This window comes from Trichechus manatus, unplaced genomic scaffold (assembly GCF_000243295.1).
Source record: "Trichechus manatus latirostris isolate Lorelei unplaced genomic scaffold, TriManLat1.0 scaffold00079, whole genome shotgun sequence".
Lineage (NCBI taxonomy): Eukaryota > Metazoa > Chordata > Mammalia > Sirenia > Trichechidae > Trichechus > Trichechus manatus.
The window spans coordinates 11,206,192-11,233,661 of NW_004444015.1; the positions used below are offsets into that span (position 1 = coordinate 11,206,192).

Consider the following 27,470-nt stretch of genomic DNA (forward strand, 5'->3'; position numbering starts at 1 on the left):
GTAGATACAAGAGACTAAACGGGCAGCTTCTGTCCGGAGGTGAGATGGGAAGGCAGAGAGGGTTAGGAGCTGGTTGAATGGACATGGGGAATCAGCGGTGGAAAGGAGGAATGTGCTGTCACAGTATGGGGAGAGCAATTAGAATCATATAACAATGTACGTATAAATTTTTGTATGGGAAAAACATTTTAAAAAAAGAATGCTATCACATTAGTCCACTGTTTAAACCCTCCCCCCCCCAACTTCCCATCAGTCCTACAATAAAATCTAAATTCTTTAATACAGTTTGCAAGACCCTCATAATATCTTACTGTTCCTTACCTCTCTAACGTCACTACTGCCACCTAGTGCCATCCTTCCTCTCTTGCCATCCTGGACTTCTCTCTTTTCTTTGAAGATAACAAACTCGTTCCCAGTTCAGGGCTTTTGAACATGCTGTTCTCTTTTCCTGAAACATTTGACCATCCACCTCCACCTTCTAACTCATATTATCCCCTTCTTCAACGTCACTTGTTTTGCAAAGCTCATCAAACCTATAATTTCTTCTTCAATATGCCTCCCTTCCACCAGACTATAAGGTCCATAAAACCAGGGTTCTTTTCTGTCTTCTTTACCACTATGTCCCAAGCACCTAGGACAGCATCTGGCACAGTGTAAACATTCTTTAAATATACATTGACATACTAAAATTAATCTTGGACTGAATTACATTACTGTAATGAGAAAAGAAGCTCATCTAGCAGAAGATAGCATTTAAAGTTGGTTAGAAGAGGAGGGACTAGAGTCCAGCCAACCAGTTAAGAGACTATTGGAACAATCCAGGCAGAAGGGAATAAAGGCCTAGACTAAGATTGTAGGAGTAGAAATAGAAAGGTATGGGCAGAAATGAGAAGCTTTCTAAGAAGAATAAATAGGAAAGTAGTGATTAATTAGCTATAAAGCATGGAAGGGCTATGTTAAGAATTCCTTCAAAATGAACCAAGATCAGAGATTAGTAATGATGGTCAAAGAGAGAAAAAAATTAAGTAAGTTTGGAGAAAGGGAAGTGCTAAATTCATTTAGGGAGCATGTTGAGTTTGAAGTACCAATGGGATATGCAAGTGTCCACTATACAGCTAGATACAGGCTAGGGCAAGAGATGCAGATTTGGGAGCTGTCAGTACTGAGAAAACAAAGCTGTGGGACTGAATGAGCCATAAAAGGAACAATGTAGAAATTAAGGACTGATTATGTACAACCAAACACCTCATGGGATTTGGTTCCTTGGTTTAGAGGTTTAGGGTCATGGTATCATGGGACATCCTAATTAATTGGCCTAATAATGTGTTTAGTACTTCTGTTCTAACACCTAGTTCATTGCATAGTTTCTGGGGTCTTAAAAGCTTGCAAATGGCCATCTACAATACAACAATTGGTCTCTATTTGCCTAGAGCAACAGAGGAAGAAGGGAGTCAGGAATAGGAGTAGGATATGGAATGTGTGGCTAATTGCCTACATGAACAACTGCCTCCTTTGCCATGAGACCAAAACAACAGTTGGATGGTGCTCGGCTACCATTACTAAACATTTAGATCAAAGACTATAGAAGAATCCTGATCAAAAGGGGGAAATGCAGAACAGAATTTCAAATTCTCATGGACTCCAGACTTTCTGGAGCCATGGAGGCTAGATGAACTCCCAAAACTATTGCCCTGAGATACTCTTTAAACCTTAAACCAAAAATATCCCCTGAAGTCTTCTTAAAACCAATGTTGTTTTTGCTGTTAGGTGTCATCGAATCGGTTCTGACTTATAGCGACTGAAACACTGCCCAGTCCTGTGCCATCCTCACAATCGTTGCTATGCTTGAGCCCCGTGTTGCAGCCACTGTGTCAATCTATCTCATTGAGAGTCTTCCTCTTTTTCTCTGACCCTCTACTTTACCAAGTATGATGTCCTTCTCCAGGGACTGGTCCCTCCTGATAACATGTCCAAAGTACGTGAGAAGAAGACTCGCCATCCTTGCTTCGAAGGAGCATTCTGGCTGTACTTCTTCCAAAACAGATTTGTTTGTTCTTTTGACAGTCCATGGTATATTCAATATTCTTTGACAACACCACAATTCAAAGGCGTCAATTCTTCTTTGGTCTTCCTTATTCATTGTCTAGCTTTCACATGCACATGACGTGATTTGAAAATACTGTAGCTTCAGTCAGGCACACCTTAGTCCTCAGAGTGATATCTTTGCTTTTTATTGTTTTATTTATTGTTTTTAACCAAACAATAGCTTAACTAGTAAAGAATGTCTTCCTTAAGCAGTGTGCTCTTTCAAGATCTATCTATATGGGATCAAACTGAAAACAGCAACTCGAAGGATTAGATAGGAAACTTCAGGGGCAATGAATTTATGTTAATGGAGGAGAAACAACTTGGAAAAGGAGGTTGGGAATGGTTGCACAACTCGAAGAATGTAATCAATGTCACTGAATTGTACATGTAGAAATTGTAGAATTGGTATATGTTCTGCTGTGTATATTTAATAAAATAAATTATATACCTGAATAACTGCTTTATAAATATAGTACTATGTACCACTGCCTGGCACATGGCAAATACTAGATATATATTTACTCAACAACAAAAATAAAATAAATTATAATTTAAAAAAAGAAAGGACTGAAAAACTGAAGACTGAACCTTGGATAAACACTAGAGTGAGGTGATAGGAAGAGGAAGGACGACAAGAGAAAGGACAGAGTGGTACAAGGAGAAGAATGCAAATCATGTTGAGAGAATGGCTCGACAGCAATGGGTTTTAGTGTTAAATGAAGAAGCCAAGGAAGGTGAAGACTAGGCGAAGGCCATTAAATTTGGCAAGAGCTCACTGTCAACCTCTAAGAGTCAGTATTCAGTGTAGTGTGGTGACGGAAGCTAGAATGCAGGTGATGGAGCCAACCAATGGGAAAGGATTTTTGTCAGCAATGTGACGCATTTCAGGATTACATCTAACTTTTGAAAGAAGCTGTTGTAATATAAGAGTCCCAGAAAAAAAGGCTGTCTGAGTTAAAGTGTCAGGTAATAAAGAAAACATAAGCCTGAAATCACTGTGCTCAATACATCCAACTGCACATTACGCAAATATAAAAGCCAGTAATTCACTAGGGGGAAAGTTCAAAACAAAAGACACGAGGAGCACAAACTACATCTACATGCAGTGATATGGATGAATCTCACAAATACTGAGAGAAAGAAACGACACAATAGAGTACATAGTGTATGATTCCATTTACACAGAATTCAAAACTAGGCCAAGTTAATCAGTGTTGTTATAAGTCAGGATAGTGGTTGTCTTTGGAGAAGGTGAGTGGAGGGGGTCCCAGTGGTGGCTTCAGGGGTGCTGATCATGTACTGCTGCTTGATTTGGGTGCTACTTATATAGGTATGTTCACTTTGTGACAACTCATCAAGCTGTACACTTAAGATGTGTGCACTTCTCTGTATGCATATTCCAATAAAAAGTTAACAAACAAATAAACATGAAGAGCCTGGGTAGACTAGAATGGTGAGAAGCTCTCAGGACTTCAATTTTAAATAGAACTTCTGGTGGCTGCAAAATGAAAGGAGACCTTCATGGCCTTCTCGTTACTGAGGCATTGAGACCAGCTGTACATAGGTAATATCCCATAAAAAAAGAAGCCACCACCAAGATGCCCAATTTCTTAGAAAATGTTTTCATTTGTCTTAAGTTTGATTTCTGAAAAATGTCCATTGTTAATTTTTATATATTTGTTGAACTTGAGAGTTAAAATCAGAGAAGACACTTGAAATTTTCCCTTCTGACCTGCATGAGTAAGACTTAAGCTAAAACCAGATCTTGAAGCGAGGCAGGTAGAGATGGAATGCTACTTCATTTGTGTTCAGAAGGCTTAAAGCTCTCCAACTTCACTATTTCTCCAACTAGGTCATTTTATAAACCATTCCACTTGTTTCCCCTGCATCAAGCATTAATCTAAACAAAAGTTTCCATCATATCAGAACCCAAATAAAAACCCAAATGGATAATCTTAACAGAGAAGTATACATCTTGTCCTTCACATATAATTGCTTGTATGACCATACATTTAATTAACCCAATTTTACTCATTTAAAAGTTATTCATATCAGTTAATTTTTATACTTGGATGCTATTCAAAGGTGATTACCCAAACCCTTTCTGTGCTTTGGAACACATCCCTACTGTTTAAAAACATTCACAAGTGTCAGGCTTGCCATTAAGTACATAAGGTCCCTCCAGTTCTCCAGGCTTTGCAATCTTTTATCTCCAGAGTATTAAAACGAGCGTGATGACTTCCCTATTCCTTCCATTTATTGTTTATTGATGCTTATTACCTTATGGCTATCTCCAAGGCTCTTTAGAGAGTCTAAAATACACTAAGTAGGTCTATGGTTATCTGTGAAAAAGAAGAAAATCAAGACCATGATCATCATGTACCCAAAGTACAAAATGGCACTTGCAATGCCTGTGATCTAAGGTTTGGTGAAGAAGTAATGAACTGCATACATAAAAAGATAAACAGAAGTACAACTGCTGGTAAAAAAGGTTCTCTACCACCAATGATAATCCTGTAAAAAGAAGTATAAAAAATGACTTTTTCAGGTGAAATTCTAACTATAAATAAGTTAGTAATTATAATAACAAACAACAGAAGATAAGCTCCATAAGATAAATTTAAAGGATTAGAAAAAGCAAAAGAGGAAGTTTTATAAGAAATTTAATACAATATATACTACCTGACTAATATATGTCCTCTTGGGGTGCCCAAACATTGTAAATTCTTTGTTTCCATTGGGCCACGTGTGCCCTCTGGGATTGTACTTCCAGTGTGTGGGCCGTGACCATCATGACACTGCCTCAGCCCTAGGAGGCATTCAGGTCAGCTTCCACTTACTGGCCAGAGTTGGGCTGTGCCTCAATTGATGCTTCGGACCAGGTTAAAAAAATTCACACAGAAACTTAAAAAAACCCACTGCCATTGAGTAGATTCCAACTCATAGCAACACTGTAGGACAGAGAAGAACTGTCCCATAGGATTTCCAAGGCTGTAATCTTTACCGAAGCAGACTGCCACATCTTTCTCCCTCGGAGTAGCTGGTGAGTTCAACTGCTGACCTTTCAGTTAGCAGCTGAGCACTTAACCACTACACCACCAGGGCTCCACACAGAAACTTAAGATAAAACTTCATAGTTAATGGGATTCAATTTAACTGGCTAAATCCAGGACCCCAGGAGGGCAAGACTAAGGTCAATACTACAAGTTTGACTCTGCCCCATGGACTCCTACTGACAATAATTTTAATGTAAAGACTGTGGCCAACGGCCAAGAGCAGATTGTGCAGAAAAGTGTTAACAGAGCAGGCCCAATACTACTATATTTAGAAAGGCCTGCTTGCAAGGTTAGCCCTTGGTTTGCATCTGGGAGCTTGGCACTTAACCATTCCCTGACTGATCAGCCTGGTTTGCTGTACCTAGACTGTACAAATAATGTGATTTATGATGAGCACCTGCTTTCCTTCCAGGAGTCTGGAATTTTGGTAGTTACTAGACAGAGGTTGCCTATATGACCAGCTCCTAATAAAAACCTTGGGCTCTGAGTCTCTAATAAGCTTCCCTGGGCAGAAACATTGCACACATATTACTGCACTTTTTCCTTCTGGAGAATGGAGCATTCTTGGTGTGCCTCCTCACAGGCGTGAGAAAGCATAGGAAGACTGTGGATGGACTTCTCCAGACTCCACCTGTCTTTTATCTTTGCTAATCCTGTTGTGTAATCTTTTGCTGTAATAAACCCTAGCCATGACTACAACTATATCTGAGTCCCATGAGTCCTAGTGAATCACCAAACAGGTAGGTGGTCTCAGGGACCTCTAGAAAATTTTTTTAAGAAATAAAAATATCCATATCATATGCTTATTGCTGTCCACCATGTGTCTGTCACTTAAAGGACTAAGGTGTGCCTGACCCAAGCCATGGTGTTTGCAATCGCCTCATGTGCATTTGAAAGCTGGACAATGAATAATGAAGACCAAAGAAGAATTGACGCCTTTGAATTATGGTGTTGGCGAAGAATATTGAATATGCCATGGACTGCCAGAAGAACGAACAAATCTTTCTTGAAAGAAGTACAACCAGAATGCTACTTAGAAGCAAGGATGGCGAGACTTCGTCTCACATACTTTGGACATGTTATCAGGAGGGATCAGTCCCTGGAGAAGGGCATCATGCTTGGTAAGTAGTGGGTCAGTGAAAAAGAGGAAGACCCTCAAAGAGATGGATTGACTGTACAGTGGCTGCAACAATGGGCTCAAGCATAACAATGACTGTGAGAATGGCATAGGACCGGGCAGTGTTTTGTTCTGTTGTACACAGGATCACTACGAGTTGGAACCAACTCAACATCACCTAAGAACAACATGCTTATTACTGTATGTTTCATGAACAACTGTTGCAGATTATCTATGATAAAACATACCATGGAATTAATGAGCAGCTAAGTATAATATACATAATTATATTTTTTTACCCTTACACCTATAGCTCAAGAAGAAAATCCTCTAAGACATCATGCATATAAAAAGCATTCCCTAAACCCAATACCTGTGTTTTATTGACTATGCTAAGGCATTCGACTGTGCGGATCATAAAAATTATGGATAATATTGCAGAGAATGTGAATTACAGAACACTTAATTGTGCTCATGAGGAACCTGTACATGGATCAAGAGGCAGTTGTTCAAACAGAACAAAGGGATACTGCATGGTTTAAAGTCAGGAAAGGGGTCATCAGGGTTGTATCCTTTCACCATACCTATTCAATCTGTATGCTGAGCAACTAATCCGAGAAACCGGACTATATGAAGAAGAACGCAGCAACAGGTTTGGAGGAAGACTCATTAACAACCTGCGTTACGCAGATGACACAACCTTGCTTGCTGAAACTTAAGAGGACTTGAAGCACTTACTGAAGAAGATCAAAGACCACAGCCTTCAGTATGGATTACACCTCAACATAAAGAAAACAAAAATCCTCACAACTGGACCAATAAGCAACATCATGATAAATGGAGAAAATATTGATTGTCAAGGATTTCATTTTACTTGGATCCACAATCAATACTCATGGAAGCAGCGGTCAAAAAATCAAAAGACGCATTGCATTGGGCAAATCTGCTGCAAAAGACCTCTTTAAAGTGTTGAAAAGCATAAGATGTCACCTTGAGGACTAAGGTGCGCCTGACCCAAGCAGTGGTATTTTCAATCGCCTAATATGCATGTGAAAGCTGGACAGTGAATAAGGAAGACCGAAGGAGAACTGACGCCTTTGAATTGTGGTGTTGGTGAAGAATATTGAACGTACCGTTGACTGCCAAAAGAACGAACAAATCTGTCTTGGAAGAAGTAAACCCAGAATACGCCTTAGAAGCAAGGATGGCAAGACTTTGGACATGTTGTCAGGAGGTATCAGTCCCTGAAGAAAGACATCATGCTTGGTAAAGTAGAGGGTCAGCGAAAAAGAGGAAGACCCTCAACGAGATGGATTGACACAGTGGCTACAACAATGGGCTCAAGCTTAGCAACAATTGTGAGGATGGCACAGGACCGGGCAGTGTTTCGTTCTGTTGTGCACAGAGTCGCTATGAGTCAGAACCAACTTGACAGCACCTAACAACAACAACAAACCCTCTATTGCCACCTTTAGAGAGTTACAGTTAACTATTACACTAACAGGGATTTAGGAGAACACCTCAGTTATCCAGAATGAATTCAGGGGGAAAAAAAGGGGGTAGGGAGTAGGGTAGAAAGAACGACTTATGCCTGTGATAACCAAAAGGCAATGAAATGAAAGAGAAAGAACATTAAGCAACGATCTCAAACCCACAAAATACAACCCTGGCCTAAGTGCAAAGAAAACTTTGGTTGTTAAAAAGAAAACATCATTGAACTATATCTTGTATATGTCTATCAGTCGGTCCCCTATATCTTTCTATGTTAACTGAAGATTATGCCGTGATTACAGTAAGCAGCCAGAGAGCAATGACTTTCTGTTTAAATTTCCCATCAAAGTAGCATCAAATGATAGCTGCATCAGAGTCAAAATGTATCATTAGGAAAATACAATATAAAACAGAGCCCAGGTTGTGCAAGCCATGCAGTTAACATTTATTTCAAGGCCTTTCTAAACACAGACTGCTAGTTCCAACTATGCAGATTTAGAAAGCTTAAGATACATTAGTTTCGTATGTCTGTACCTCAGCACATAAATGAAAATAACACAGCAAAACTGTGCTTCTGAACAAGTAATCAGAAGAATTTACAACAACTAAGAAAAAGGAAGCCAAATATGTAGTACCTTTGATGAGACCTGAAAATAAAAATAACAGTTTTAAAATAAACTTAAAAATATACACAGAAAGATCAACCCAAATATATATAAATAGACTATCTCACACTTCTCTACCTTTAACTCTGCATTCCAAACCTGCAGCTAATCATCTATACCAAAAAAGAAAATACCCCCTTACCCATGTAGCTTCAGAGTTTAGCCATATTCTCTAGTCAGAATCAGTGCTGCTGCTTACCCATAGTTCTCTTCCCATATAATTTCATTCTCACTGAAGACCCATCAATATATAATTTTCTTTATATACATTTAAAAACTTGCTTTCTCTTCTGGAATAGAAGGTTGTAAATGCCATAAATACCAGCAAACATACAACAGAAAACCACAGAATCGAACACCACTTTGCTTTTGAAGTTCTTACTAACATTCAGTCTCTTCCAATATGCCTTTATAGCACAGCATGCATAATTCTATGAAATATTCTTTCAAGCATGTATCTTTTTAAAAAATGTGTGTGGATTACATTTCGGTCAAACTTTGAAGAAATGAAGTAATTCCCTTCATAGTACAGAGCTGAACTGACTAAATTAGGGTGAGCAATATACATTTTTTAAAAAGTCTTCTGAAGATAAGAAGAAACTAATGAACCAATCAATCCCCATTTTTAAATATCATGTAAAATATATACCTGGGTGGGAGGACAAAGGAAAGTGTTTGAGAGAATCATCTCTATAGACAATATATACAAAGTTGTATATAATAAGCATACTGTTTCTCATTAAACAAAAATTAATTTGTCTAAAGAATCTTTTAGTTCTTGCTTTAAAATTATTTTCCCATCAAAGACATCTGGAAGATATGGTTACTACAATCTATTTTGAAGCATGTTAAATATTTAGTTGCTGACAATGTGACTGATTTTATTGCTTATCTTTCAAACAAATTTGGCACAGTGCTGTCTAAAAGTTGAGAAACTAATGCGTATAATTAAACCTAATTTTTGAAGACTTGAAAGTTTTGTCTGAAGGGATGCTTTGGGATAAAAGCATTGTAAACATACACAGTTGACTACTGCATTTTATTTGATGATACCTTTGCCCCATCTCTAGAAAGCCTTTCACAGTAACACCCCACTTGGCTAGTTCCTGAAACCAGAACACAGTCAAGAATTGGGAAGCAGAGGCTCCGGATAAGCAAAGCATTATTGAAGAAAAAGAACAAAGTAGGAGGCCTCACACTACCTGATCTCAGAACCTACTATCCAGCCACGTACTCAAAACAGCTTGGTACTGGTACAACGACAGACATACAGACCAACGGAACAGAATCGAGAACCCAGGCATAAATTCATCCACCTATAGTCAGCTGATCTTTGACAAAGGACCTAAAGACCATCAAATGAGGAAAAGACAGTCTTTTTAACAAATGGTGCTGGCAAAACTGGATATCCATCTGTAAAAAAATGAAACAGGACCCATACCTCACATCAAACACAAAAACTAACTCAAAATGGATCGAAGACCTAAATATAAAAGCTAAAATGATAAAGATCATGGAAGAAAAAATAGGGACAGAACTAGTAGCCCTAATACATGGCATTAACAGAATAAAAAACATTAGTAACAATGCACAAACACCAGAAGAGAAACTAGATAACTAGGAGCTCCTAAAAATCAAACACTTATGCTCATCAAAAGGCTTCACCAAAAGAGTAAAAAGAGAATCTACAGATTGGGGAAAAAATTTTTGGCTACAACATATCCAACAAGGGTCTAATCTCTAAAATCTATAGAATACTTCAACACCTCAATAACAAAAAGACAAACAATCAAATTAAAAAATGGGCAAAGGATATGAACACACAATTCACCAAAGAAGACATTCAGGCAGCTAACAGACACATGAGGAAATGCTCGCTATCATTAGCCATTAGAGAAATTAAATCAAAGCTACAATGAGATACCATCTCATCTCAACATTACTGGCACTAATCAAAACAAAAGAAAAAGAAAATAACAGATGTTGGAGAGGTTGTGGGGAGATTAGAACTCTTATGCACTGCTGGTGGGAATGTAAAATGGTACAGCCACTTTGGAAATTGATTTGGTGCTTCCTTACAAAGCTAAAAATAGAAGTACCATAGGGTCCAGCTATTCCGCTCCTTGGAATATATCCTAGAGACATAAGAGCCACCACACGAATAGACATATGCACACCCATGTTCATTGCAGCATTGTTCACAATAGCAAGAAGATAGAAACAACCTAGATGCCCATCAACAGATGCATGGATAAACAAACTACGGTACATACACACAATGGAGTATTATGCAATGATAAAGAACAACGATGAATCTGCGAAGCATCTCTTAACATGGATGAAACTGGAGGACATTATGCTGAGTGAAATAAGTCAATCACAAAAGGACAAATATTATATAAGACCTCTACTGTAAAAACTCATGTAAAAGTTTATATACAAAAAGAAACAAGTTTTGATGGTTACGAGGGAGCGGAGGGGTGGGAAGGGGAAATCACTAACTAGATAGTAGACAAGTGTCAACTTTGCTGAAGAGAAAGATAACACACAATATAGGGGAAGTCAGCACAACTTGACCAAGGCAAAGACATAGACACTTCCTAGATACATCCAAATACCTGGAGGGATCGAGTTACTGGGGCTAAGAAGTGGGGACCATGGTCTCAGGAACATCTAGGTCAACTGGCATAACATAGTTCATTAAAAAAAAAGTTCTACATCCTACTTTGGTGAGCAGCATCTGAGGTCTTAAAAGCTTGTGAGCAACCATCTAAGATACATCTAGTGGTCCCATCCCATCCAGAACAAAGGAGAATGAAGAAAATCAAAGACACAAGGAAAATATTAGTCCAAAGCACTAACGGACCACATGAACCACAGCCTCTTCCAGCCTGGGCCCAGAAGAACTATATGGTGCCTGGCTACCACCACCTACCACTCTGACAGGGATCACAATATAGCAATCCAGAAAGAGCAGGAGAAAAATGTAGAACAAGATTCAAATTCACAAAAAAAAAAAAAAAAAGACCAGAGTTGCTGGTCTGACAAAGTCTGGAGGAAACTCCGAGAGTATGACCCCCAGACACCCTGCTAACTCAGAACTGAAGCCACTCCCAAAGTCCACCTTTCAGCCAAAGATTAGGTAGGCCTATAAAACAAACAATAATACACGTGAGGAACGTGCTTCTTAGTTCAATCAAGTATACGAGACCAAATGGGCAACACCTGCCAAAACGCAAAGATGAGAAGGCAGGAAGGGACAGGAAAACTGGACAAATGGACACAGGAACCCGGGGTGTAAAGGGAAAGGGAGGGAGTGCTGACACATTGCGGGGATTGCAACCAATGTCACGAAACAATTTGTGTATAAATTTCTGAATGAGAAACTAATTTGTGCTGTAAACTTTCACCTAAAGCACAATAAAATTTAAAAAAAAAAAATAAAAGAATTGGGAAGCAAGAAAAAAGGGACTTGGAGCAACTGAAATAGCTGTCTCAAAGTCAGGACATGAAAGCTGTGGCCCTTTAATCAGACAGCACTGATTCTTAATTTACACACATTTCTAATTATCTTGGTTTTAGAATTCTGAAACCACAACAGATTAAACACAGCATATAAAAAGAGGAAAGCTATAAGGAGCAGGCCTCCTGACACCAGGAGTAACAGTTAACAGATGAAGAAGAAAGCCATTACTTACGGGTCAGCACAGATGAAGACCCAAAGTCAGTGGGCTTCAAGTTGTTTTTAGCAGAGGAACGCTAAATGGAATCTTGTATGGATGGACAGCATGGAAAACATAAAAATCAGAGCTTCGCCTTCCTATATTTAGGCACTCTCCTCCAAGGGATCCTCCTCTACTCCCCCCACAAAAAGAAAAGCTCAGAGAAGTTCAGTTTGAGAACTACTTTTCTAAGTCATCAGGAAAGGCTTAAAAAGACATTATTAATTTAAAAAAAACCACAGGAAATCTTCATAGAGATTTCCATCAAAACATGGCTTTAAAACGTTGTGAATTAAGTCTCAGTTCTCTGGGAAGTTCCCCTGGGTTCAACTGTTACTTCCTGGGTAAAATGGAATAAATGAGGTATTATTATACCAAAACTTAATCTCCCTGAAATACAGGGAAATTAATGTATTAAAAGTTAAGCAACTAAAACTTTGGAGATTTTGAAGATACAATACTCACCAAATACTGTTTAGAATGAAAAAGAGTTGAATGAAAATACAGCCAAAGGGTAAGATACCCCTGATTACGATGCCAAGAAGTGGTTCTATAAAGAACGTCTCTGGAAGAACCTGATGGGGAGTCTAGTTTGTGTGAACTGGACACCTAAACTGCATGAAAATAAATTAAGTGAAAATCAGAATGAAGTGAAATTGAGACAAACGTATGCAGACATAATCGCAATACAGAATCTTGAATCTGAACATGACATGGAACATTTATACCAGCACTCAAGTAGGCAGGGGCGAAACCAGTGCTGTCCAATAGAAATATAATGCAAGTCCCATATGTAGTTTCAAATTTTCTAGTAGCCACATTACAAAAGTAAAAATAAACAGGAAAAAATAATTCTGATGATATATTTGGTCTGATCCAAATATTATTATTTAAAACTTGTAATCAGTGTATCCCGTATCCCATTGCCACTGAGTTGATTCCGACTCATAGCGACCCCATAGGACAGAGTAGAACTGCCCCATAGGGTTTCCAAGGAACGGCTGGTGGATTCAAACTGCATTTGGTTAGCAGCTGAATGCTTAACCACTGGCACCACCAGGGCTCCGTAATCAGTACAAACATTATTAATGAGATATTTTACATTCTTTTTGGTGGCTGTTGTTCTAAGTGTTTGAAATCGGGTGTGTATTTTGCACTTAAGACACATCTCAATTCAGACTAGCCACATTTCAAGTGCTCAACAGCCACATGCAGCTAGTGGCCACCATACTAGATACAGCACAGCTAGACAATCAATAAAGAAGTTTATCCTTTCTCATAAATTCCAAGGGACAGATTGGACGAGCTTCACTACTTACTATTCCAATACGAAATAACCTATGTCAAAAGGTTCTCTCAGAATTTGTCTGAATCTACCTTACAATAGTTTTCAGCAAATTTTCATTTTTCTGTTCTCTGTGGAACTCTACCTTCTGTTTTTGTTTGTCTTTGGTTTTGTGTGTGTGTGTATGTGTGTGTGTGTGTGTGTGTGTGTGTGTGTGTGTGTGTGTTGTGTGCTTTAGGTGAAAGTTAACAGTTCAAGTTAGTTTCTCATTTAAAAATTTATACACATATTGCTTTGTGACATTGGTTGCAATCCCCACAATGTGACAGCACTCTTTCCCTTTCCACCCTGGGCTCCCTGTGTCCATTTGTCCAGTTTTCCTGCCCCTTCCTGCCTTCTAGTCTTTGCTTTTTGGCAGGTGTTGCCCATTTGGTCTCGTATACTTGATTGAACTAAGAAGCATGTTCCTCACGTATGTTATTGTTTGTTTTATAGGCCTATCTAATCTTTGGCTGAAAGGTGGACTTTGGGAGTGGCTTCAGTTCTGAGTTAGCAGGGTGTCTGGGGGCCACAGTCACAGGGGTTCCTCTAGTCTCTGTCAGAACAATAAGTCTAGTCTTTTTTAGTGACTTTGAATTTTGTTCTACATCCTTCCCCAGCTCTGCCCTGAACTCTCTATTGTGATCCCTGTCAGGGCAGTCAGCGGTGGTAGCCGGGCACCATCTAGTTCTTCTGGGCTCAGGCTGGTGGAGGCCATGGTAGTTGTGGTCCATTAGTGCATTGGACTAATCTTTCCCTTGTATATTGTTTTCTTCATTCTCCCTTGCTCCCGAAGGGGTGAGACCAGTGGAGTATATTAGATGGTGGCTCACAGGCTTTTAAGACCCCAGATGCTACTCACCAAAGTAGGATGTAGAACATTTTCTTTACGAGCTATGTCATGCCAAATGACCGAGATGTCCCTCCAGACTATGGTCCCCAGCCCTCAGCCCTAGCAACTGGTCCCTCAAGGTGTTTGGATGTGTCTAAGATACTTCTATGTCTTTGCCTTGGTCAAGGGGTGCTGACTTCCCCTATACTGTGTATCTTTCCCTTCACTAAAGTTGACTCTACCTTCTGCTTTGTCTTTCCTGATTTCTCCCCTATAAACTTACGCTATATCTTTACACAATCTTTTTGCAATGTGGTTTCATTTAGTTTTTTTGGTGTCCTGGTCCTTTTTCCTATATATGTAATACCAAAAATAAATAAATAAATAAAACTTACAGTCGATTCCAACTCACGGTGACCCTATAGGACAGAGTAGATCTGCCCTATAGGGTTTCAAAGTCTGTAAACCTTTATGGAAACAGACTACCGCATCTTTCTCCCATGGAGAGGCTGGTGGGTTTGAACCGCCAACCTTTCCATTAGCAGCTGAGCACTTAATCACTGCACCACCAGAGCTTATATATGAAATAGGCTAGCTTAAATCCATAAACTGAATAGCCCCATTTCTCAGACTGTTTCTTGACTTTCTTCTCTGAGTTGGCTGAAGTCAGCCATCCTCCAATACATTCTTCTACATTTGTCCATCAGAGATAAAATATATATATATATATATATAAAATACATAATGTGGAAAATACATCAAATAATGTCCTTTAAAGTGATACTGTCTTTCATTTAAAATTTTTTCAAAGCTTTTATTTCAAAATTATTATTCTTTGTAGTTTTCCCCAATGGCACTTTTTGTACTTCATGTATAGTACATACACATTGGGGTATTATTTCAGGTGTCATTCAATGGTCAAAAGCAGGCTTGTAAAAGTTTACCTTTTTCTTGCCTCCAAAGTATGCACCAAGAAATGTTAGTGGCACCGAAATTCCAAACCACATTGCAAGGATACCTACGAGAGTAACAAAGGAGATGGCAGCTGATGATCCCTCCACCCAAAGAATTAGATTCAAAATGAAGAAGTCCGCAAAGACAATTCTGGATGGAAAAAAAGCAATCAGAAAACAATGTGTTTTTAGGAAAATGTTATAAACATACTTGATGTGAATGTCAGAACATTCTTTTGGAAGGATGTAATAAATTACAAGGTTAAACCCTAGAAGAATATTAAATCACACTGTGGAAATCTAATCACTGAGTTGCAGCTTAAACTCTGTATCATGTAAGATAGCAGTTTATATAAAGAGCCCTGGTGGTGTAGTGGTTAAGAGCTTGGCTGCTAACCAAAAGGTTGGCAGTTCGAATCCACCAGCCACTCCTTGGAAACCCTATGGGGCAGTTATACTCTCTCCTATAGGGTAGCATTGAGTCAGAATCAACTCGACAGCAACGGTTTTGGTTTGGTTTTGGTTTACATAGGACATAATTTCCATATCCTACTCATCTTTGCACCTATAGAGTCTAGCAGAAAATAAACAAGGCGTGGAGTAGTATACCATGAAAAAACTCAACATGCAATATTTTGTTGTTAGGTGCAGTCAAGTTGATTTTGACACATGACAACCCAATGTATTACAGAATAGAACTGCCCCACAGGGTTTTCTTGGCTGTAATCGTTACAGAAGCAGATCTCCAGGTCTTTCTCCCATGGAGTGGCTAGGTAGGTTGGAACTACCAACCTTTCAGTTAGCAGCTGAGCACTTAAATATTTGTACCACCATTGTTCCTTAATATGCAACATACTGAACACAATTAAGAAATAGCATATATGAAAAACAGGTTTGAGAATCGTAGACTGAAATAGGTTATCAGAAGCCTCGAGTCAGACAGGTATTCACTTAAAATAAAGAGTTTTATATTTGTCACTCAAAAGCAACAGATCAATTGCTAAGTCTACTGGATAAATCACCAGGCAAGATCAGCTGTTGTGCCCCTACTTGTCCCAGACAAGTTTGCCCAAAGCTATAAGTGGGTATAGATGTGAGTCTTTCAGAATGCCTAAAAGATGAGGCTGAGAAGGTGGGGAGAAGCTAGATTGTGGAAGACTTTGAATGTCAGGTTAAGGAATGTAGACTTTATCCTATCAGCATCAGGAAGCAAGTGAAGGGTTTTTGTTTTCATAAGAAAAGCTATGAGGTGCACAGTGACTTTTTTTAGGAAGATGAATCTCCAGCATCGTGGAGGACAGAGACCTAAGGGAGGAGATGCTAGAAGAAAGGAGTCCAGATAAAACGTGATAAGAATCTATATGATATGGTGACAATTGGTCCTGTCTAAGCCAACTTCAAAAAGCCCTGGTGGCGCAGTGGTTAAGCGTCAGCTGCTAGCCAGAAGGTTGGCTGTTCAAGCCTACCAGCTCGCTCCACAGGAGAAACATGTGGCAGCCTGCTTCTGTAAAGATTACAGACTTGGAAATCCTGTGGGGCAGTTCTACTCTGTCCTATAGGGCCACTATGAGTTGGAATCGACTCAGTGGCAATGGGGAAGCCAACTTCAGTCATTTCTTCTTTCCTTTTACTACGGTATTTCTGCTTCAACTTTCCCCCTTGTGTTTACAATCTCTTCTGTCCATTAACGCCTTCTTCAAATAGGTGTATCTACTCTGGTCTCTAAAGACACATGCTTTGCTCCTGCTGGACATGTGGCTTTGAGTCCTTAAAAACAACAACAAAACCTCCACCCTATGTCTCATCAGTCTGGTGTCTTAATGAAGAGCCTGGTTTCCCATGATTTAATCATACTTTATAACACGTTTTTAATGCCTTTCTGCTCTAGTGAATTTGTTTAGCCATGATATTCCTTTGCCAAATTTTCTAGCTTTTGAGAGATTCATTTCAGCTGTTATCATTCCATGACCAGAAAAATTACTTTTTACTTGACAAATCATAACCTCCTTTCTTATAAATAAACTCAATTAGCCCTTATCAACAATTTCCCTTTTGAAAGCACACTCTAGAATGTTAATGTAGTTAACAAATCCATGACTGTCCTTCAACCTCATGTTTTTGCATCCTAAATATTGCTTCCTATGTCAATCGCCAATTGTTTCCAGGCTTTTCATGGAATATTAAACAGCAAAACTAGCAGGAAAATTAAGAGGCCACCTGGGTCAGTTTTCTACCTGAAACATCTATTCACACATTCATCAAATGTTTATTGAGTACCTATGTGTTAGGCCCTGGTATTCAAAGATTGTTGTTGTTGTTAGGTGCCATCAAGTCAGTTCCGACTCACAGAGACACTATGTACAACAGAACAAAACACTGCCTGGTCCTGCGTCATCATCACAATCATTGTTATGCTTGAGCCCACTGTTGCTGCCACTGTGTCAATCCATTTCGTTGAAGGTCTTCCTCTTTTTTCATTGACCCTGTACTTTACCAAGCATGATGTCCTTCTCCAGGGACTGATCCCTCCTGATTACATGTCCAAAGTACATGAGACGAAGTCTCACCATCCTCCCCTCTAAGGAGCATTCTGGCTGTACTTTTTCCAAGACAGATTTGTCCATTCTTCTGGCGGTCCATGGTATATTCAATATTCTTTACCAACACTATAATTCAAAGATGTCAATTCTTCTTCAGTCTTCCTTATTCATTGTCCAGCTTTTGCATGCATATGAGGTGACTGAAAATACCATGGCTTCGGTCAGGCACACCTTAGTTCTTAAAGTGACATCTTTGCTTTTTAACACTTTAAAGAGGTCTTTTGCAGCAGATTTGCCCAATGCAATACATCATTTGATTTCTTGACTGCTCCTTCCATGGGCGTTGATTGTGGATCCAAGAAAAATGAAATCCTTGACAACTTCAATATTTTCTCCATTTATCATGATGTCATTTATTGGTCCAGTTGTGAGGATTTTTGTTTTCTTTATGTTGTGGTGTAATCCCTGGTGGCACAGTGGTTAAAGTGATCGACTATTAACCCAAAGGTTGGTGGTTCGAAACCACCAGTGGCTCCATGGGGAAAAGATGTGGCCGTCTGCTTCCATAGAGATTTACAGCCTTGGACACCCTATGGGGTCACTATGAGTCGCAATTGACTCAGCGGCAGTGGGAATCCATACTGAAGGCCGTAGTATTTGATCTTCATCAGTAAGTGCTTCAAGTCCTCTTCACTTTCAGCAACCAAGGTTGTGTCATCTGCATAATGCAGGTTGTTAATGCGTCTTTCTCCAGTCCTGATGCCGAGTTCTTCATATAATCCAGCTTCTCAGACTATTTGCTCAGCATACAGATTGAATAAGTATGGTGAAAGGATACAATCCTGATACACCCCTTTCCTGATTTTAAACCACCCAATATCCCCTTGTTCTGTTTGAACGACTGCCTTTTGGTCTATGTACAGGTTCCTAACGAGCACGATTAAGTGTTCTGGAATTCCCATTCTTCCCAATGTTATCCATAATTTGTTATGATCCACACAGTGGAATGCCTTTGCATAGTCAATAAAACACAGGTAAACATCTTTCTGGTATTCTCTGCTTTCAGCCAGTATCCATCTGACATCAGCAATGATATCCTTCATTCCACATCCTCTTCTGAATCCAGCTTGAATTTCTGGCAGTTCCCTGTCAATGTACTGCTGCAACCGTGTTTGAACTATCTTCAGTAAAATTTTATCAAAGATAGATAAAGCAAAATCTCTGCTCTTAAAAAGTTCAACCTAGTAGGAGACAAACATAAACAAATAAATTACAATACAACATGTTGTTGTTTTTAGCTGCCCTTGAGTCAGTCCCTGACTCATGATGGCCACATGCACAATGGATTGAAATGCTACCCAGTCCTGTGCCATCCCCATGATCAACTGGGGATTGAACCATTGTGCTTCATTGGGTTGTCATTGGCTGATTTTTTGGTAGATCACCAAGCCTTTCTTCCTAGTCCAATTTAGCCTGGAAGCTCTGCTGAAAACTGTTCAGCATCATAGCAACACACAAGCCTCTACTGACAGATGTGTGGTGGCTGCACATGAGATGTGTTGGCTGGGAATCAAACCCGGGTCTCCAGCATGGAAGGCAAGAATTCTACGACTGAACCACCACTACCCTCACAATACAATATAGGAAACGCTATAGCCGACTGGTGAACATAGAGCAGTAAGAACCAAGAAGAAAAGAGTGGCCAAAAATGCTTTATTGTTCAGAAAACAGTTTCACATCCATTAGTTCATTTACTTCTCAAAACAACTCTGTGACACAAGCGTAGCAGGCAAGGAAACAGACAATCAGAAAGGTTACAGGACTTACCCAAACTCACTCACCTAATACTGAGTGCTGGAACTCAAACTTCTTTCTTCCAGTTCCAAACTATGCTGTCTCCTCCCTTCACTGCCTACCACTTTTGTGGTCACATGGAGGAAAAGTATATCTTTTAATAACTTTTTTCTATTACTTCTAGGAAGCATATATGTTCATCAGTGTAATTGCTTCCCCTTCTAAATTCAAATCCATTTTCACACTGCCCATTTATATACTGTGAGGCAGTGAAATTCTCTTTCAAACTACCACATGTTGAGAAACAAGAATCTCAGTACCTTATGGTTCTCTCTCCATCTATCTAAACTACTTGATGGAATATGTCCTCTACATGAAGCCTGGTTTATTGCACTGAAATTACATTCAGTTTTACTAACAAAACTAGGAAACTGAATTTGTTTTGCATTTTTTAATTATTCACATTATCTATTCATACAGTAAACATCTACTGAGCACTTACTCCATCTACAATCCACTATGATCTTATCTTAAATGATTACATCTACAAAGACCTTATTTTGAAATAATTTAACATCACAGGTATCAAGGGTTAGGACTTGAACATATCTTTTTTTGGGTGGCACAATTATACCTACTACACCAGAAGATAACTCATCACTAGTAAAACTACCCTACAATAAATACAAAAGGGAGTCATTCAGTTTGAAATGAAAGGATAATAGACAGTAACTCAAATCTACATGAATCTATAAAGAGCACCAGTGAAGGTAATTACATGTTGTTGTTGTTGTTAGGTGCCGTCAAGTCGGTTCCGACTCATAGCAACACTATAAGGACAGAGTAGAATTGTCCCATAGGGTTTCCAAGGAGCAGCTTGTAGATTTGAACTGCCGACCTTTTGGTTAGCAGCCGAGCTCTTAACCACTACGCCACCAGGGCTCCAAAGGTAATTACATAGGAACATATAAAAGAGAGTATACATGCATTTTTGTTTGAAACTCTTTTCTTCATCTGATTTAAAAGACAACTGCATACAGCAATAATTATAAATCTGTGATGATGGGCATGCAAAATATAAAGATATAAATTGTATAACAATCTTATGGATTGAATTGTGTCCCCCCAGAGATATATGGAACTCCTAACTCCTGTACCTATGAATAAGATCTTGTTTGGAAATAGGGGCTTTCTTGTGTTGTATTAATCAGTCATACTAGAGTAGGGTGGGTCCTCAACCTAATCCCTTCACAGTAGTATCTTATAAAAAGGGAAAATAGACAGGAAGAGACACATACAGGGGAAAGAGACCATGTGAAGAACCCTACAAGCCAAGGAATGCCCAGAAACACCTAGGACTTTCAACAAGGAAGGACCCTTATCCACCACTAGTAGAAATGTAAAGTGGTACAGTCACTATGGAAAACAGTATCACGATTCCTCAAAAAATTAGAAATTGAGCTACCCTATGATACAGCAATTCCACTCCTTGGTATATGCCCTAGAGATCTTATAGTAGAACCACAAACAAACATATGCACACCTATGTTCATTGCAGCACTATTCACGATAGTCAAAAGATGGAAACAACCTAAGGGTCCATCAATGGATGAATGGATAAACAAAATGTGGTACATACATACAATGGAATACTATGCAGCCATAAAGAAAGATGAATTCCTGAAACATCTTGGAATGTGGATGAATCTGGAGGACATTATGCTGAGCGAAATAAGTCAATTACAAAAGGATAAATATTGTACGATCTCACTTTTGTAAAATGACAAGAACAGCTATATATATGGAGAATAATGCTCATCAGTGGTTACCAGGGGTGGATGGGAAAGAGGGAAATTCATTCTCTGGATAGTCACTTTTTATTTATGGTGATGGTAAAGGCAGCACTGAATGTGGGTGAAGTATGTACAGCTTGACCAAGGTAACTGTGATGGTTAAGATTGTATGTCAACTTGGCTAGGCCATTATTCTCAGTGTTTCAGCAGTTGTATAATGTTGTGATCATCCCCATGATGGAATCTGCTGAGTGGTACTGGCGGAGGTGGGGCCTGTGGCAGCTCACTGCCCCCTCAGTTTCATCTCTCTGCCTTCCGCCGGTTACTTTCTGCCTGCTCACCTTGCCAAGGTTTTTGGCTTGTTCCAGACTCAGCAGCTGCCTCTTGTTGTCTCACCTCTGGTTCGTGGGACTTGAGCTAGCAGCTTATCTGCTGATACTGGAATTCATTGACCTTCACAGCCTGTAAGCGGGAGCCCCTCTCCGACCTGCCAATCTTGGGTTCACCAGCTTCTGTGGAGACGTGAACTGGAAGAGGCCTCTATCCTGATCTGTGGACTTGGGACGTTTTAGCCTCTACAATTGCGTGAGCTATTTCCTTGATATAAATCTCTCTCTCTATATATATTTATACGCTTTACTGGTTTTGCTTCTCTAGAGAACCCAGCCTAAGACAGTAAGTGATGCCACTAAGTTGTACACACACACTCAAAGGATGATTTGATTGGGCAGATTATCCAATAGGCAAGGTAAGCATGGTGCTTACCTTGCTTACCAAATCATCTGTAGTGAACAAGTTCACATTTTTTTCACCACATCAAAGACTCTGCTTCTAGGTATGGGTAGCATCTGTCTCTCTCCCAATCCCACAGCACCTTCCTACAGAAATTAAAGTCTCTTTTCAAATTTATAATCCCTGACAGGGGTGGATAACTCAGTAAGCAAGGTAAGCAGGGGCTTACTTGTGCTTACTTACTAATTTGTAGTGAACAATTTCACTACAGATGATCTGGTAAGTAAGGTAAGCACGTGCTTACCATACCTATTGGATAATCTGCCCCTGCATTTGGTAAATGCTATGATATATATAATTTTGTAGCAACAACAACAACCAAAATACATATGTAAGTGTTTATGTGTATGTATGTGTGTATATATGTATGTGTACTTCACATATATAATAAAATACATAAGGGTAACAGAAACCGATAATTCTTAGACATAATCAATCACCTCACAAGATTAGTTTTCTGGTTTGAAGACTTAGTCCAATTTAGTCTGTCTCATGAGACAATGCAGTTAATCGGCATAATATACTTCATAAACTTTATGTTCTACATTCTAATTTGGTGAGTAGCACCTGGGGTCTTAAAAGCTTACAAGCGGCCATCTGAGATACAATTATTGGTCTCTACTCATCTGGAGCAAAAGAGAAAGAAGGAAAATCAAGATTCAAAGGAGGAATAGGCTGTAGGACTAATCATCTACATGAACCACTGCCTCCTCTACCCTGAGACCAGAAGAATTAGATGGTGCCCAGCTAATGCTACCAAATGTTTTAATCAAAGCCACAATAGATGGACGCTGATAGAAATGAGAAAAATGTGGAACAGAACTCCAAATTCTCAAAAAAATCCAGACTTACTGGACCCACTGAGACTGTAGGAACCCCTGAGACTATTGCCCTAAGATACCCTTTGAACCTTGAACTGAAACTATCATCTGAAGTCACCTTTTAGCTAAATAGCAGGTTAGTTCATAGAGTAATGCATATCACCCTTGAGTACTGTGCTCTTTTAAAAAATCATCAATATGAGACCAAATGGTCAAGAAATACTCTAAAGCATAGATGAGAAGGTAGTAGGGCAGGGAGACTAGGTTATTGGAAAAAGAACACCCAAAGCAGAAATATTGAAAATGTTGACACAATGTGAAGAATGTAACCAATGTCACTGAACAATATTTGTAGAAATTGATGAATAAGACCCTATTTTGCTGTGTACAGTTTCACCAAAAATACAATAAAATATTTAAAATAAAAAAAAAAACAAGGAAGGACCTCCCCTAGAGCTGATGCCCTGATTTGGACTTCTAGAGAAGGCGGAGCCAACATGGCGCTATAGACAGAAGCACCATGCCGTAGCGAAAACCAAAAAAAAACTGAGTAAAACAGAGACAAACGTCAATCCTGGAACCCTAAGTGTCAAATGAAGAGATAAAGAACTCAGCCAAGCACCAAATGGAATAAGAAACTGACAGAGAACAGAGAGTGAGGAGAGGTACAGAGGAGGTCCCCTATCAGCTAACACAGCACAGATTCGCCATCTTGGACCCCTGTCAGAGATCGACGGACAGGGAGTACGGGAAAGCAGATTCACGGAGCTCCCAGCAGGAGAGAGAGCACCCAGTAACCAACGATACACGTTTTCCCACCCCCCACCTTGCCTCCCCCTGCTTGGCCTTCGCCGCTTCCCAGCGGGCCAATCCTCGGCTTCCCAACTGGCTGATCCTTGGCTTCCTGGTGAGCCAATCCACTGCTTCCTGGCGGTCTGATCCAAGGCTTTCTGGTGGGCCAATTTGCAGCTTCTCAGCAGGCCGATCTGGCACCTCCTGTGACGAGCAGATTCACCCCACCCATATAGGCTGGCTCCTTCAGTGCCATTTCTTTGTTGCTGGTGTTGTTTTTTTGGCCTCTTTTGGTTTCTTCCCTGCCTCTCACCTCCTCCCCCTCCTTTCTCTTGAACACCTGACTCCATGTAACATCTTTGCTTCTTGACAGGCTGTGAAGTGCTGTTGCTGGGGAACTTACCCATTCTGCACTGCCACGCTGGTGGGATCCCTAGGGGCTTTTTTTTTCTTTTTTGTTTGTTTGTTTTCCTTTTCTTTTTTATTTTTCTTCATTTCTCGGTTTCTCATCTCTTTCTACTTACCTTCTTTTCCTGTCTCCAGAATACCTGGCGCTGTGTCATCTCCACCCCTTCTAGCCAGGCTGTACTGTACAGCTTGGAAGCCGCTTCCCCGATCTGCACAGCCACACTGGTGGGATCCCTGAGAGCATTTTTTAAAATTTTTATTTACTTTTTCTTTTTGTTTTTCTTCGTTTCTTGGTTTCTCATCTCTCCACTCCATGGCAGGCTCCCTTAGCACTTTTTTTTTGTTCCTGTTTCTCTCTTCTCTCTGTCTTCTTCCAATACCCAACCTACCTCCACACATCACAACCTCCCCCTCCCCTCCGCCTATCTGTACCGTGTGCTGAACACTGCACTCTCGAGCAGCACAGGCACAGCCTACCAGAACCTGCCCTGCACTGACCCTCGGCTCACCTTGTTGGCTCCAGTACATGCCACAAACGACTCATCCCAGCCCCTCCTCTTCAGCTGGACCTGCCCTGCTGCACCATAGCTGAGCAACTGGACCTGCCCATTGGATAAGGAGGTGGAAAATATCATGTCCACAGACAAGCAAACAACAATGAACACACAGTCTGCCTACTCGGACGTAACCAAATAAAACAAAAAAGCAGGACAAAACAAACAAATCTAAATGAAGAAAATAACTACTGAATGTCCTGAAGACAGCAGAAAATATCAAAACATATATTAAAAAAAACAGGACAGGATGGTGCCAGTAGGTGTCCAAAATAAAATACCAGATGACTTTCCAGTAGAAGAAAAGGCACTAGAACTACCTGATAGGGAATTCAAATCTCTAATATTCAGAGCATCCAAAAGTCAAAGCAAAAAGCAGATAAAAATGAGGAAAAAAATAGACAAATTCATGGATAATACAGACAAAAGATGAAAGAATTCAGGAAAATAATACAGGAACAAAACGCTAAAATAAATTCACAACTAGAAATCATACAAAAACAACAATTAGAAATCCAAAAGATAAACAACAAGATTTCAGAAATGGACAGTGTTATAGAACGGCTGAGGAGCAGGTCTGAAATGATGGAAGACAGGAACAGTGAAACCGAAGACAAACACTTGGAAAATATAGGCGAAAAATCTTTGTGACCTTGGGTTAGACAAATAGTTCTTAAATACAAAACTAAAGGCACATTCATAAAAGAAAAATACTGACAAATTGGACTTCATCAAAATTAAAAATTTTTGCTCCACGAAAGACAGTTAAGAGACAGTTAAAAGACAAGCCACTGACAGATAAGATTTGGAAATCACATATCTGACAAAGGAATTGTGTGCAGAACATATGAAGACTCTCAAAACACAACACCCACACGTCTGTTAGTTTGTCGTACTGTGGGGACTTGGGTGTTGCTGTAATGCTGGAAGTTATGCCACTGGTATTCAAATATCAGCAGGGTCACCCATGGTGGACAGGTTTCAGCTGAGCTTCCAGACTAAGACAGAGTAGGAAGAAGGGCCTGGTGGTCTACTTCTGAAAAGAATTAGCCAGTGAAAACCTTATGAATAGCAGCAAAACATTGTCTGATATAGTGCTGGAAGATGAGCTCCTCAGGTTGGTACTGAAGGAAGAGGTCTGTTATGGTAAGTACTCCTAGTACTTACTACCCAATAGAACTGCTGTTGTTTTACATGCTGTCATGGATTGAATTGTGTCCCCCAGAAATATGTGTCAACTTGGTTAGGCCATGATTCCCAGTATTGTGTGGCTGTCCTCCATTTTGTGATTGTAATTTTCCTATGTGTTGTAAATTTTAATCTCTGCCTGCGGTTAATGAGGCAAGATTAGACTATGTTAAAGAGGATTAGGGTGGGATGTAACACCCTTACTAAGGTCACATTCTTGATCCAATGTAAAGGGAGTTTCCCTGGAGTGTGGCCTGCACCACCTTTTATCCTACAAGAGATAAAAGGAAAAGGAAGCAAGCAGAGAATGGAGGACCTAATACCACCAAGAAACAAGAGCCAGGAGAATAGCGCATCCTTTGGACCCAGGGTCCTTGAGCTGAGAAGCTCCTTGACCAGGGGAAGATTGATGACAAGGACCTTCCTCCAGAGCCAACAGAGAGAGAAAGCCTTCCCCTGGAGCTGACATCCTGAATTTGGACCTGTAGCCTACTTTACTGTAAGAGAATAAATTTCTCTTTGTTAAAGCCATTCACTTGTGGTATTTCTGTTATAACAGCTCTAGATAACTTATACACATGCCTTCTCCTCCTTGCCTCCTGTCTCAACAACCCACTAGGTTATACTGTTATTTGAAGGCAGAGTTTCAAGGGTGATTTATATGTATTTCCTCCACAGTGTTTAGCATACTGTCTTAAAAAGGGTAAAAACAAAGAAACCCACGATAAATATATTGAATGAGCAACTAAATAATGCAGAGAATAAGAGATGGTTTATTGACCAGTTCTTGACCGTGACATTCCTTGCATTACAATCCAATATAATGACTTTTGCACAATGGCACTTTGTTACCAAATTTATTCAGTTTTAGATTCATCTGAGTCATGAACTTAAAGCAACACACATCTGAAAAATTGTCAAGGACATTGCTTTATATAAATGTATACAAGCTTTCACCTCAGGAAAGACCACCCATTCTACTTCCTTTGAAAAGATGGCTCTACTCAAGGTGGTGAGGTGGAGAGGGAGATACATTGTATTTAAATGAGTCAAAAAATTCTGAGATACAAGCATTTGATGTGCAAACTTGTAATGTTTAATCCTTTCAATGATCTTTTCTCCCATAGTTTAGGGGAAAAAAGCCACACATAGATAAAAGATTATCAGTCTACTGAATATATCACTACATTGCACAGGTTTGGGCATTATAATCAGTCACAGAGTATTATTAAGGTATCTGCTCTCATTCTGTCACTAATCAGTATATAATGTCCATGTAACTGAATTTACTCTGTAAAACTTTCAGTATAGGATCTCTTCCCCTATCGTGACACACTTCTAGCATCAAGGACATGGGGATTTTGTCACAAACAGGAATTAAAAGTGCCGTCTAACAATTAAGATTTAATGCATCATTTTTTCCTTTAAAAACAAAAACGTTCAACAACAATGAATCTGTGAAGCATCTCATAACATGGATGAAACTGGAGGACATTATGCTGAGTGAAATAAGCCAATCACAAAAGGACAAATATTGTAT

The 27,470-nt window shown here is 39.6% G+C and overlaps 1 pseudogene; it reads right to left on the reverse strand.

The window, feature by feature from the left end:
• Nucleotides 1–12,287: 12,287 nt before the first annotated feature.
• LOC101361790 (transmembrane 9 superfamily member 2-like) overlaps nucleotides 12,288–27,470 on the reverse strand; it is a 76,079-nt pseudogene continuing 60,896 nt past the window's right edge.